The sequence below is a fragment of the Drosophila willistoni genome, unplaced genomic scaffold (genome assembly GCF_018902025.1).
Source record: "Drosophila willistoni isolate 14030-0811.24 unplaced genomic scaffold, UCI_dwil_1.1 Seg531, whole genome shotgun sequence".
Taxonomy (NCBI): Eukaryota; Metazoa; Arthropoda; class Insecta; order Diptera; family Drosophilidae; genus Drosophila; species Drosophila willistoni.
In genome coordinates this window covers 3,211,503-3,221,304 of record NW_025814459.1, presented here as the reverse complement: position 1 = coordinate 3,221,304, position 9,802 = coordinate 3,211,503, and positions in this window count along the sequence as shown.

Sequence of the window (9,802 nt, the reverse complement as noted above, 5' to 3'; positions counted from 1 at the left end):
CGTTACTTTACTCAAATCTACGCTTCATTATTAACTATTGTATTACATGTTTTTGTTGTTTTTTTTTCTTTTAATGATTACTGTTAACTATATGAGCAACCAGATTTTACCCCGCATTTAATCGTGATGCAGACTGATGCAATAAAATAGTTAAAATTTTGTACAAGGTTATTCAAAAAAAATTAATCGCGACACCGAATAGCACTTATATCTTTCAATAATTTTAATTTAATTTAATTCAAAATTTCACGATCATTTGTAAGTGTAGTTTGGTACTTTAATCACCATATGTTATGCGCTCTAGCGGTAAAAAGGTAAAAGTGATAAAAAGAATACACTTACGTTTTTGGAAAGTCCACCGATGAAGGCCTACAGCAGCTGGATCATGTGTTTGTTTTTGATGTTTTTAAATATACTTTTAATTGTTTTGTTTTAATGAATTATATGCATATCATATTTTGGCTTGGAATATTGTAGATATAAGTATCTTACTCTTAGCTCTTATATTTTTAAAAAACTTCCTCCTTCGGTGTGTATTTCTTTTTATTCTATTTTTAGGTGCTTCAAAAATTCTGTGCTTAATTTCTAAATAGTTGTTCCATTTTTCGTGATAAGGCAAAAACCTAAGGTTATGATTAACATGTGAGCTATTCTCTATTTGGCTATCTGTTTTAGATTGATTCAAATAATAGGATAGGCTTGGTTTTTTGGTTTCTATTGACCTCCTCACTGACTGGGATGCCCCCACTTGCCGGTTTTCCGAACGCTTATTGCAGTTCACACAATTGGGCGTATAAATGTTAGGCGTTCCGCACCCGTAACAAAATATTCTTCTCTCCTCTAAACAATCTTCCCACTTATGGCCTTGAGTACAACAGTTCCAACAAGATAATTTCTCAGTATTTTTCTGCAGAGCTGCTACTTGAGAATGAACTTCTTCTACTTCCTCCAATGCATATACTCGGTGTGATCCTATCTCTTTTCCTCGTGTATTTGAAAACTTGATACGACTCGATTCTTAAAAAAAATTCTCTCTATTTTGTACCAGATGACGTAAGTGACTGATTGACCGTATTTCCTCGAAAAGTAGTCGATCCTTTAGATCAGCTAATAAATTACCTTATACAATTTCTACTAATTCGTCTTCTTCCAATCTTGTAGGCAATCGATCCATTAATGGACATATTGCTAAAAACCTTCGAAAGTTTCTCACGGTTTCTGTTTGCGAGCTCTTATTTGTTCCCTTATCGCTAAACAAAACTCTGACCAGGTAAGATGGTCAATTCCCTTATGGTATCGCCAGTATCAATCTTTAGCTTTACCAATCAAAACAATGTGTATATTCCGACATAAAGCTTCAAAATCTCCTCCTAAATGTTCTCGAGTCAACGTTTTTGCTCTATATAGAAATTCTTCCACGGGTAACCCGTTAGAAGATCTATTAAAATGGATTCCTCACTTCTGAATCACCTCCGCCACTTTATTTGTGCCTATTAATTGATAATGAGTTCTTCTGCTACTACTCTGCGATCTGTTTAGTCGAAGATGACTGTTTTGTTGCGCGTTGCTACTTATTGAAGAAATAACCCGTTCTACTGTCTGCTGAATAAGAGATTCTATTTCCGCTCGATTTATTTCGTTACGTAAAGGCTGATTAACGGGACGTCGTGTGTTCCTTTGACGAATTGGTCTGGGTATTGATTGCCGAATACTATTCCCTGCATCTAATGGTAATAAGCCGGCTTGACTTGTGTTGTGTATTTGTGCTTCAATAACGTTTACGTTTATAAGCTCTTCTGATCTTGGGCCTTCATTTACGCTACGTGCAAAGGATCTGGTGACGGATCTAACTTTTTTTTCCTTGTTGGTTTATTTTAATTACCTTTAAGTCCTTCTCCTGCACTTTAGTAAGACACGCTGGACATTCTTCTTTTTCTTTTATATAATTTAGGATACAAGCTTTGTGAAATGAATGCTTGCAAATAGTAATAACTCTGATCTGCGTTTGTGTTTGAGTTTCGCTACAGACCAGACAAATATTTTCCCCAGAATTTGCGGGATTATTTACTTCTTCCGTACTGTGGCATTTTTTTTTTAATTTTTCCCACAGAACAAGAAGATATAATATGTGAAATAGATTTAAAATTTTTTTTTTTTTCTAAAGCTTTCTACCGTTTTCATAGATGGAGTTTTTATATATTAACTATTAAATATAGTTCGCTGATTTCAAAAGTGTTTAGAAATGTCTTCTAACAACTATGGTCATCTTTGGACAAGTGTAAGCTTAAGCATTACCTTGAGATTCCAAAAGATTGTGCATCTATGTATCCTTTCAAACATTATCTTTAACTAACAATTTTTTAAATAAGGATAAGTGCAATTTAAAATTATCCTTATGCGAAACGAAAGCAACTTTTGACTTTAGTTTATACCAGTAACATTGGTCGATGGTAATCACATGCGCAATCACTCGGATTCCGAATGTGTATATAAATCAAATCGCGACTACTACGTCTCCTAATTAAAGAAAATTAAATTCACTGTGAAGGCAAAACGAGCTAACTGTGATACGTTTAGGCTTTCAACCTGAGCGAAATAAAAAAAATGCTCTATATTTTTTTCCGTTTCTTGAGTTTTTTAACTAAATTTTTTTTTACTAAAGTGTTGGTTGACAACCATCAGCTTCTGCTAACTAGCTCAAATTCCATACACTATGAAAACAAATTAATAAAAAACTTCTCTTTGACGAGTCACATTATCATGAGCCACTCAAGACCAAATCCTTACATTTAATCTTTCGATTTATACCTAATATAAACTTTGAACTTGACCTGTGTGTCCCACGTGTTGGGCGCCAAAATTATGTACTGTAGCAGGGTAGTGATGGCTCTCTTAAAAAACTGACACCGTGATATTCCGATCTTACAGCGGATCGGGACCCTAATATGTAACCTTAGCTCTTCCGGGTGGAATGGGTTGTTGCTGCAGTTTTTGAAACATCTCGCTACATATAATTTATTATAGAGTCCCTAATGAAACTAAAAGAGAGAACTGCATTCCAAAAAAAAACGAACAAACGTATGGCTTTTTAATGTCGCAAATAACAGGACAAAAAAAAATACCACTAAGTTAATCAACTAGCTATCTAACGCGGACTCCTCCCAAAATATGATGTCTAGCTCTAGTATGGCTTAGATGTTGGCTGCCATTATGCATCTATACCCTCCCGTCCATGGCCAATAACAAAAGACAAAAATTATGATATGTTAAAGGACCCCAAATGCACATTCTATTTCATCATTTTTATATAATCATGTTGGGGAACTTAAACTTCTATTCAAAATACATTTTTCTTATTTACTTATTATGAAGAATACTTCAAAAACAATTTCATTCGCAAAGGGCATTTTCTTTCTATTCACCGCATATAAATTCTCCCGTTACTTTACTCAAATCTACGCTTCATTATTAACTATTGTATTACATGTTTTTGTTGTTTTTTTTTTTTTGTCTTTTAATGATTACTGTAAACTATATGAACCCCAGATTTTACCCCGCTTTTAATCGTGATGCAGACTGATGCAATAAAAAAGTTAAAATTTTTTGTAAAAAAATTTTTTTTGTTTTTTCTTATTGAAAAAAATTTAATCGCGACACCGAATAGCACTTATATCTTTCACTCATTTTAATTTAATTTAATTCAAAATTTCACGATCATTTGTAAGTGTAGTTTGTATGTGAGGCAAAAGCAAATAAAATTTAGAATGCATAAAACAAATAAAAGAAAACAATAATAGCGAGTGAGCAGCATAACATAGGTCATAGGCATAACATAATCGTCAAACCTTTTTTTTTTCTTTTTTTTTTTTTTTCTTTCGCACTTTAATCTTAATTACCATATGTTATGCGCTCTAGCGGTAAAAAGGTAAAAGTGATAAAAAGAATACACTTACGTTTTTGGAAAGTCCACTGATGAAGGCCTACAGCAGCTGGATCCTGTGTTTGTTTTTGATGTTTTTAAATATATTTTTAATTGTTTTGTTTTAACGAATTATACGATTCTATTTGTGTTTTAAATGCTTAATACCGACACACAAACTCACAAAAAAAAATTGACTCTAACGTAGGTGCGCTGAAAAAGGGTATCTTTCTATCCGTTGTAGAATTTACACATTTAATTTCAATAAAAATTTTCGTTTCTTCTGCAATTACAATTATTTTCGTTTGCAGCCCCGACAACTAAAATGAAAACCTTTTTTCCCAATAACTTTTATAACTGAGTATATTCATTTACAAAAGAAAATTTTTGTATGACCACTTTATAATTTTCTTTCCTTTTACACACGAGTTTTCGGCTTGTGACAGCTAATATTTAAACTAGTCAAGCTATGATTGATTTGATCATCTCCTTCTGTAGAGTTTGATTGAATTGTCGTCTTGGCCATGTGGTGTTGGTGATAGGTCTATGACGGATTATGACAAAATTTACGTAAATTTTTCCTAGATCGAATAATGTGATTTTAGACGAATGTCAAAAAAAAATTTTTCTAGCCGACATACCTTGTGAAATGAATATAGTATAATGTATAACCTATGGTTAAGGTTAACCACGAGGTCTTTTGGTTAGGCTTACGCCTCCTATGCCTCTAGTCGAGATAAGTATCCAAAATTTAATTATTCCAATTGCCTTTTCTTTTTTTTAATTGTTTCTGGGATTACGAATAATTTATTTAAAACGAGTGATTTGAATTATTTGGTGATTTTCACCAAAATAAATTAAACTGTTCACTTTATTCTTCGGGGGACGAAAGCAATTCGTCGTTAAGCCAGAATAATAAAAAGAGGTGGAAGTGCGGGTGGAAGGTTCTAATATATCTTTTCCCTTCTATTCTCAAAGCCTTCCTTTATGAAGTCAGCTGCGGTTACGCTGCAAAGTTTCTAAAGAGATGCATTATTACTATAAACGGTTATGAATTCGCCACATATTTTTGATCGCACTCGATTGTTTGCGATAAACTCAAATATGCGTCGGATACACGCAACCATTACATTTTTCAAGCATCAAGTCACTTTCCTAGGACATATCTATGTCCTAGTATTTACACAGACAAAAGAATCTTGCCCGACGACTCAAAATACAACTTTATTAAAAATTATCCAGTCCCACAATTGCATTTTGCAACTATTACAGAAGATTCATAAAGAATTTTACCGAATATTCTCGTCACATAACAAGATAATGAAAAAAAGTTTAAAATTCGAACGGACACTTGACGGTCAAAATGTTTTCGAACATCTAAAATCGGCACTAATGAATCTGACTCTCTTACAATACCCAGATTTCAGCAAAGAATTTTGAATAATCACAGATGCAAGTATGTACGCATGTGGAGTAGTTCTAATTCAAAATAAAAACGGACTACAAATCCCAGTCGCATACGGATCAAGAGCATTCACAAAAGGCGAAAGCAACAAAAGTACAACAGAACAGGAATTAGCAGCTAACAGACACTTCACAGCCAAAATAGATCACAGAGCAGTCATATATTTATTTTCAGTTTCAAACAGTTCCCCAGTTCCAAACTCACGCGAATGAGACTTAAATTAGAGAAATATAATTTCATATAGAGTATGTTGCAGGAGACGTCATCGTTAACTTAGATTTGTATATATTACAATTTCTTATATTATTTGTTTAAGTTTATGAGAATTTCTACCACTGTATTAACTGTCTCTTTGTTTTATTTGTATTTATTGATTTTTTATCGATAATTCTCTTAGTTTTTAAATTTTCTATATATTTTAATATATTTTTCCCTTTTGTTTCTTTCGGCTTTTCAATGGCTTGTTGTCGACCTACTTGCAAGCATTCTGATCGTTTTGAGGATCAGTATAGAGCAAAATCTTGTTGGCTCTGCAATAATCTAATTCACTTAAAATGTGCTGGCCTTAACGGCCGCGACTATGACAAATTTTCTGGTTTGTCTGTGTCTAAGGCTGAGCTTGGATTAATGTGCTGGACTTGTCCATCTTGCACCAGCTAACAGCTTGATTTTAGCCGCATGTACAGGGATCTTCGTTTAAAGATTCTTTCTTTAAACAAACTGACCAAACAGCTGTCTAACGAGTGTGACTCTAGCGTACATTTATTGTCGAAATTCAAGTTCGTTCCACCTTCTGAGAAGTTGCCCAAGCAATGTACCCTTGAGTTGCCTCATAAGCGGTCGCCAGCACTCTCTATTGCATCTTGTCCCATCTTACATTCGCCTACACCCTGTTCTTGTCCCTCTTTTTGCTCCTCTTTTCATATTGAAGTACCCTGTACAAGCCCTGGTGTACCTCAATCTATCCCTCACGGAAACTCTGATCAATCACAAGATCATGCTGGCTCTCAATCACTTCAATCAATCAATGCTTCTCCGCCTCCACTAACTGTAGTGCCTCATCGCAAACTATTATTTATACCCAGGCTTGCTCCAGATACTTTTGAGTCGTCTGTGGCAGGTTCCATTGGTAATATATGCCCTGCTAAGGTTTCAATTCAAAAGTTTAAGTTTTCTAGGCCTCGCGAAATTTCCTCTTTTGAAATTACAATACCAAATGAGTATTTCTCAGCTATGGTAATTTCTGGCAAAGAGGGCCTAGTTGTACATGAGTTTGCGCCCAATAAGCGCTCCCGTCCGTTGCCTGTCCACCTTCCTAATTCAGCTTCTGCTTCAACAAAACTAATAACGTCTAGTCTTTGCATTCATTGTCAAACTGTAAGAGGACTTCTTACCAAGCTCTCGAAACTGTTCTAGGATAGCCAAACCTTTTCGGCTGACATATTAGCTTTTTCTGAAACTTGGATCAACTCCACTGTTTTGGATAACGAAATTCTTTCTAATAACTTTATTTCTTATAAGCTTGATCGTGTTGGTCGTCGTTGCTGTCAACTCGAATCTGTGTTCAAGTGTTGTGCCGATTGATCTGCCCTTAGGTGTTGAGGTTATTTGCGTTGAAGTTACATGTTCCGACTTTAGCTTATATATTTTTTGTTCATATATTCCTCCAGCTTCTCATATCATGACCTACATGCACCATGCTGATGCTTTGCAATTTATTTTTAGTTGTCTTAACAATCGTAATTTTGTATACCCTTGCAAAAAGGGTATATTAATTTTGGTCAGAAGTGTGCAACGCATAGAAGGAAGCATCTACGACCATATAAAGTATATATATTCTTGATCAGCATGACGAGACGAGTTCATATATCCATGTCCGTCCGTCCGTCCGTCTGTCCGTCCGTCCGTCTGGATCAACGCAAACTCCTCCTAGACCGTAAGAGCTACAGAATTGAAATTTTGCATATAGGCTTGTACATACTGCAGGGGTTGTATATCTCGGATTCAGCCGGATCGGACCACTATATCATATAGCTTCCATACAAACCGCAAAGTCACGAACTGTGACTTTTTCAATAACTTCGTTATTTTGGACGCGATTGCTTTCAAATTAAACATTTGTTAGTTTAACATATCTGTTAATGACTGTGCCAAATTTGATAAATATCGGGTTACTATATCATATAGCTCCCATAGGATTGATCGGTGGAAAACAGTGACTTTGATCAATATCTTCGTTATTTCCTATGCTAAGGTTGTTGGCCGTTCTTTCGCAAACATTGGCCTTTTTAGATGAAACGTTTTTCCACTTTGAAAAGGAAAGAGTTACCAAAGAAGTTGCAAGGGTATATAAACGCGGTCGAAGTTAGCCCCGGGCCTCTGGTTATTAGTTAACTTGCCTAATATTTCTTGGCTGGTTGATGACAATCTATCTTTCTTAATTCCTTCATCTCAACATGTTTTTCTTGATAGCCTACTTGAATGTCCGCTATATCAGTTCAATTCTTTACTTTACTCTTCTAAAAGAATCCTCGATCTTGTTTTTGATCGGATCCCACTGTTGGTTCTGTATCTCAAACTCAGCCCCTTGTGAAGCCTGAAGATCCTTATCACCCTACCATTGAAGTTATTACTTCTTACAATTCCGTTACTGATTCATTTTACAACATCCCAGTTTCTCGTCGTAGATGTTTTTGTAAAACAAATTTCAATCTTCTTGTGTGTTCGATTTTCTATCTAACAACCTTATTTCCTCTTTTGATACTGAGATATAGATTGTGCAGTGAATTTTTTCTACTCTGCTCTTGAATCTCTAATTGATAAAAGCGTTCCTTATGTAAATGTCTCTACCATCTCCAGTGGGCCGGTCTGGTTCACACGAAGGCTGTCTAATCTCCGTAACATTAAATCGAGATATTTTAAAAGGTTTAAAAAGTTCGCGACTCAACTATGCAAATTATTGTATAGCGAGGTGTCAATTTTGTCTCCTAAATACTCAATGCTGCAAAAATTATATAGTTCGCTATAAGATTGAATTTTATAATTTTTCTTTTAGAATTAACAAAGTTGTAAAATATTTTGACGTTATTTTACAACTTTGTTAATTCTAAAAGACGCTCTAATTTACCACCTTTCACCTTCAGACTTAATGACCAGACTGCTAAAAATGAATCAGATATTGTAAATCTGTTTGCTAAATTCTTTCAGTCGACTTATTCTACTACTGGTTCGGATCCCACATCCTATCCTTTCTCAATCCCACATTTAAATTTTATGTTTTTTCCTAGTAGTACTGAAGACTGTATTGTCTCTAGCTTATCATCTATGAGGTCTTCGTTCGTACCTGGGCCTGATAATATACCTAGTTGCATCCTTAAAATGTGTTCGATTTTTCTATCTAAGCCTTTATCTCGGTTATTCTTTATATCGAGTGAGACTTGTAGCTTTCCTGATATTTGGAAGGAGTCCTTTATTATTCCGCTTTTTATGTAGGGCAACAAATTGGATATTTCTAACTACCGTGGCATTGCCAAACTTTCCGCAATACCTAAGCTGTTTGAAAAAATGATTACGTCTTCTCTTCAACACCTATCAAGATCCACTATTTCTCCTTGTTAGCATTGCTCGCCAGTGTGGAACCCTCAATATGATGTTCACCAGCGTAGTATTGAATCGGTACAAAAGCAATTCCTTAAGTTTGCGTTACGCGGTCTTAATTGGGATCCGAGTATTTGCGTACTTTCTTATTCTGACAGACTTCTTATTATTAATCTTCTTTCACTTTACAACCGTACGCTTGTATTTGGCATTCTCTTTCTCCATAAACTAGTCATCGGTGAAGTCATTTCTTCTAATTTCTAGATATGCTATATCTTTGTGGTCCCTCACGTCGGACCAGAAACTTTTTTCCTATTCACCTTACTAGATGTCTGACTAACTATTCTCTTCACGAACCTTTTCGTGTTCTTTGCCATTCTTTTAACAACCTTTCTCACCTTATCTTTCCTAATCTTTCTGTCACTTCCCTTCGCGCTATACTTTTTAATCATCTACAACCAAACCGCTGAATATGTTGTGGACTTGGGTTGCTTGCAAGTCATCCCTGACCACATTGGCAATGAATAGGGGCATAGCTGGCTACATTTAGAAATACAACACCTCCGGGTCGGGGAAGTTTGGTTGTGTATAAAGCTAAACTACCTTCTTCAATTAATTGTTATCTGTATTTTAGCTTAAGCTTTTTCGTCGACTGCTGGTTAGTTGACGTAAATAAATAAATAAATCATGGGACATTTACATTGGAGCCCTATCATAACCTAAGTCAACTTGAGTGTGTAAATTTACATTATCAACCCACTCAAGTTTTGACTGAATTGCCACTCATCAGCGATCGTAACGCTTTCACATGCTTTACACTC